Here is a 6,000-nt window from a genome sequence, read left to right as displayed (position 1 = left end):
GTGAAACCCTCTAGTTGGGTGAAGGCAAACCTGATTTTAATCTCCAGGACACTCTCCCAGAGCCTCAGAAGACAGTGAAGGTTCTGGTCTTAAAATTTAGACAGGAGGACTACCATCAAAACAATTGGGAAGGCAGACTAAAAGATGTCGCCCAAAAGATGGACCAATAAAAGGGATGGTCTTTATCTCTTAGGGAAAGGGTTCATTTAGCAAAGCTTACTTGATCCCTGTGTTATTGAATTCCTGTGTTGGTTAGTGTCTGTGTTTTGTCAGAATCTCTCTGGGTGAGGGTCTACAGCCTTATCTTTCAAAAGTTATGGGGGAACAGGTTAAACCTAATCAAGAGAGAAGTGACTTACCGCACAAGGAGACTAGGGGGGTTGAATATGGTAATCCCTGGGTGTTATTTATTAATACAATTTTAAAGATAAACATTGCAAACCTTTGGAAAGAGAGGGTTCTTTTGTGTGTAGTCTCCTGTCAGAAATGGTTTAGGACTTTCTGCCAGGAACGGGAGACAGGAGGGCGAGTGAAAGTGGAGACTATGCCAAGGAGTTTCTGGACAGGAGGGTCCTATCTTCTCGCTTCAAGACACCATTTGCCTTGAGGGATTGCTCAAATCAGGATTTTACTTTGCTTTTGTTGAACTCAGCAAGGATCCCTAAGAAAATTTGGGATGTAATTTAGTGCTGCTTCCACAGAAAGCTATATGTAAGGGACAATCTGAAGTGTAAGAACTCAGAGGAAAGGGATTGTCCCTAGGAGCAGTGTGGTGATGTGCTAGAAAGCATGGACCATTTCTTACTTCACTGTCCTTTTAAAAGAAGCGTGTCGCTAAAAAGGTTATCTGCCAATCCAAACAAGAAAGTCTAGGCATACTTTGTGACTTATGCAGAAGTCATTGTACAAAGAAAGTATAGATAATCTTTTGCAATCAATTATTGTGAGTGGTGGATCCTGTCTTATCTATACAAAGGGATGATATAATTGTAGGAAGGATTCAAATGATAGATGAGCAGGAAACTGCAGTAAAGTGATCTGTACGGACCAAGAAGTTGCGCCTATTACTAGGATTAGTGGCCAGTGCAAAAACGGTAGAATTTTATGCTTTTTGTTTAAATATAGATATGGACATGAACAAATAAAATAACATCATCCAGCCTTCTTTAAAAATGTGATTTAAATAATAGATAATTTTCTGATGATGCATTCCTTTTAATATAGAAGTCTACAGTAGGTTGGGAACTTCCATTGATTGGCCTAGACTGACTGCCTTATCTTATGCGGAGTGTGCCTATGGGGGATTCAGAGAACTGGGTGGGAGGGACCATCGCACTTTATTTCTAGTCAGCATAGTGATTACGTACCACACATGGTGCTTAGTTTTGACAAGTCATAAAATCATACTGGTGGGTGTGGTATATAGGAACATCTTGGGTGACCTGGTGAAGGTGCATTCTAAGTAATATGAAAAGTTCAGTGACTACAAGGATTCTGGCCTGTGGAGGAGCTTTTGTTTAGGGGTACCCTGACTAATACTCCTTCCTGGTAGAGGGCTGATTTTCCATATTTACAGTACATTATAATTTCTTTTGTATTGAGAAAAAGGTATGAAAAGGTTTACAGGCTACTGAACCATAGCTGGTGAAGGAATATGTATCTTTGTTCTGTTTTGTTATATATGTTGCATAATATGTTTCTTTTGTAATAGGATGATAAAATGTTTCTTGTAATGTTTTTATTGTTAACAGTTAGTGTAGTTTGGGCTCCAGTAAAGGTGCAAGGGTTTTGGTTATTATATTATGGTTATTATAACATAGTTTATAATGCCGAAAAAAATGTCATTTGTCCATCCAGTTCGGCCTGTTTTCCTGCAAGTTGATCCAGAGGAAGGCAAAAAAAAAACCTGTGAGGTAGAAGCCAATTTTCCACACTTAAGGGGAAAGAAATACCTTCCCGACTCCAATCAGGCAATCAGAATAACTCCCTGGATCAACGACCCCTCTCTAGTAGCTATAGCCTGTAATATTATTACGCTCCAGAAATACATCCAGGCCCCTCTTGAATTCCTTTATTGTACTCACCATCACCACCTCCTCAGGCAGAGAGTTCCATAGTCTCACTGCTCTTACCGTAAATAATCCTCTTCTATGTTTGTGCACAAACCTTCTTTCCTCCAGACGCAGAGGATGTCCCCTCGTCACAGTCACAGTCCTGGGGATAAATAGATGATGGGAGAGATCTCTGTACTAACCCCTGATATATTTATACATAGTAATAAGATCTCCCCTCAGTCGTCTTTTTTCTAAAGTGAATAACCCTAATTTTGATAATCTTTCAGGGTACTGTAGTTACCCCATTCCAGTTATTACTTTAGTTGCCCTCCTCTGGACCCTCTCCAGCTCTGCTATGTCTGCCTTGTTAACAGGAGCCCAGAACTGTACACAGTACTCCATGTGTGGTCTGACTAGCGATTTGTAAAGTGGTAGGACTATGTTCTTATCAGGGGCATCTATGCCCCTTCTGATGCAACCCATTATCTTATAGGCCTTGGCAGCAGCTGCCTGACACTGGTTTTTGCAACTTAGTTTGCTGTTCACTAAAATTCCTAGGTCCTTTTCCATGTCACTGTTACGCAGTGTTTTACCATTTAGTATGTACGGGTGACTTGAATTTTTCCTTCCCATGTGCATATCGTTACATTTGTCAGTGTTAAACCTCATCTGCCACTTCTCTGCCCAGGCCGCCAATCTATCCAGATTCCTCTGTAGCAGTATACTGTCCTCTTCAGTGTCAATTATTTTACACAGTTTAGTGCATTCTGCAAAAATTTATACTTTACTATGCAAGCCTTCTACAAGATCATTAATAAATATATTGAAGAGAATAGGGCCCAATATTGACCCTTGAGGTACCCCACTAATGACAGTGACCCAATTTGAGTGTGTACCATTAATAACCACCCTGTTTTATATTACTGAGCCAGTTACTTACCCACATACAGACATTTTCTTTATTTGCTTATTTTCATTGAGGTACTCCAAGATAGCATCACTTAGAAAACCTTCAAACTGTTTACCCCCGACAGATGTTAAGCTTACCGGCCTATAGCTTCCGGGCTCTGTTTTTTACCATTTAAAAAAAAAATTGGCACCACATTTTCTATGCGCTAATCCTGTGGAACACTCCCTGTCAGTGTAGAGTCCTTAAATATAAGAAATAAGGGTTTGGCTATGATATTACCTAATTCTCTTAGGATACGGGGGTGTATGCCATCTGGTCCTGGCAATTTGTCTATTTTAATCTTTTTAAGACGCCGTTCACTTCTTCCTGGGTCAGACAGGGCACTTTTAATGGGGAATTTACTTTTATATTCTGCAAAATATTGAATAGCTTTGCTTTCTCCTCATTGCTCTCTGCAACCCCCCCTCCCCCCCCCCTCCCCATCATTACTCTGTAGAGTGCCAACACCTTCAGGTTTATACTTTTTACCATTTATATAATTAAAGAACATTTTAGGGTTAGTTTTTCTTTCTTTGGAAATTAATCTCTCGGTCTCTAGTTTGGCTGCTTTTATATGTTTTTTACATATTCAATTTTTTTCCTTATAGTTTCTCACTGCTTCCTCACTTCCCTCCTGTTTTAGTGATTTAAATTATTTATTTCTGTCATTTATTGCTTTCTTTACAGTTCTATTTATCCACATTGGTTTTTTATTGTTCCTTGACCTTTTATTCCCATACGGTATGTACCTCTCACAATTAGATTTTAGGATGCTTTAAAAAATATCCCATTTTGTGGCTGTATTTCTGTTTTTGAGGACTTTGTCCCAGTTAGTTAGGTCTATGGCCTCTCTTAGTTTGCTAAATTTAGTTTTTTTTAAACGTTGGTATTTTTGTTCCTCCCTGAAGAAACACTCTTCGAATGACAATTGGAAGGTTATTACTTTATGGTCACTGTTTCCCAGGTGTCCCCCAACCTGCACATCTGGTCTATTGGTTAATTCCTAGTCCAATATGGTTGTCCCTCTAGTCGGGTCCTTAACCAGTTGGGAAAGGTAATTATCTTTGGTTATTGTCAAAAACCTGTTTCCTTTATGAGATATACAGATTTCAGTTTCCCAGCCTATATCTGGGTAGTTGAAGTCCCCCATAATAACAACCTCATTATGATCTGTCGTCTCGTCTATCTCGTTTAGTAGCAGATTTTCTGTGGACTCTGGTATATTAGGTGGTTTGTAATAAACTCCTATTAGTATTGTATTATTGTTTTTGCCTCTATGTCTTTCCTATCACTTATATCTTCTTGGACTATGGGCTTTAGACAGGACTTTACATAAAGGCAGATGCCTCCCCCTCTCTGGTTTTTGTGACTCTTTCTAAACTGACTGTAACCTTGTACATTAACTGCCCAGTCAGAGCTATCATCCAGCCATGTCTTAGTTATTCCCACTATGTCATAGTCCTCCTCACAAATCACTAATTCCAGCTCCCCAGTTTTATTAGTCAGGCTTCTGGCATTAGTATACATACAATTAAGAGGTTTATGTATATTTTTTACCCTACACCTTTTCTTCTGAGCTGTTCTATTCCCTCCTTCTATTTCTCCTCCAGTCCCATTATCTTTCCGCCGGTCTCTATCTGCACTTCCCATCCTATAACGTGATTACCCTCCCCCAGTCCCTCATTTAAACACTCATCCAACCTTCTAGCCATCTTCTCCCCCAACACAGCTGCCCCTACCCTATTGAGGTGCACCCATACCTGCGATAGAGCCTGTAGTCGACAGAGAAGCCCATTTCTCCAGGAACCCAAACCCCTCCTTCCTACACCAGTACTTGAGCCACTTGTTAACCTCCCAAATCTCCCACTGTATTTCTTGTGTGGCTCATGGTACAGGTAGTATTTCGGAAAACACTACCTTTGAGGTTCTTGCCCTAAGCTTGTGACCTAAATCCATAAAATAATTTTTAAGAATGCTCCACCTACCTCTAAATTTGTCATTGGTTCCAATATTGACCATGACTGCTGGATCTTCTGCAGCCCCTCCCAGTAATCTGTCAACCCGATCCGTAATGTGTCAAATTTGAACGCCAGGAAGACAACACACCGTTCGATGATCCTGGTCTTTGTAACAGATCGCCCTATCTGTACCCCTAATAATTGAGTCTCCCACTACTAGCATCTGTCTGGCCTGCCCTCCTTGTCTCTTGCTCACTGGAGCTGACTGGCAGAGGAAGTGTCCGGCTGCAGCAGTGCTCTCCCTGAACTGACATCGTCCTCATCTGCCAACCTTGCAAACTTGTTGGAGTGTGTCAGATCAGGGCTAGCCTCCCTGGCACTCTTCCCTCTACCCCACTTTCTAACTGTTATCCAGCTAGCTACCTCACTTTCCTGAGTTTCCTTGCTACAACTCTCCCCCACATCTACCCCATAGAGTGCTAGCTTAGTGAGCAGCTAACCATTTTCCAAAATTATGGTTATAAATATTATGGTTTTAAACAATTTTTAACAAATGGTGTTATGAAGGTGGTGGAACAGTGTATAATTTGTATAGTAGTAGATATGTAAATATTGAGTGGTGTAAGATGGTATCAAAGTGGGAACTATGAATTTTGGGGGTCATTTACCAAGCTGAACTATGCCTAAATTATACGCATGTTAGGCACAGATGGCAGAGCAATGGTTAGTTGTGCCGCTTTCTGCACCTTTGCCCAGCCCATGTCAGGTCTAAAATTGTGGGCGGGGAAGGAGATGGACCGGCAGGACCATCTCATTCAACATTTTCTACGCCTGTTTTAGCTCAGAAGCTGTCTTACATTTAGAACTGTAACTGGAGTTATGGAGAGATACGTGCCTTTTCTTTTCTCTAAAACTCCGGTCTTTAAAAATATGGCCCTTTGTCTAAATTTTATGAGTGGGAGACTGGTTGGTAAGCATTTATTGTTATCAACTCTTTTATGTCAAGCAGGAGATTGTTATTGTTTACTTATAATGAGTC

This window comes from Bufo gargarizans, chromosome 11, assembly GCF_014858855.1.
Source record: "Bufo gargarizans isolate SCDJY-AF-19 chromosome 11, ASM1485885v1, whole genome shotgun sequence".
NCBI classification, from domain to species: Eukaryota; Metazoa; Chordata; class Amphibia; order Anura; family Bufonidae; genus Bufo; species Bufo gargarizans.
Note: the sequence above shows the minus strand (reverse complement) of the source record.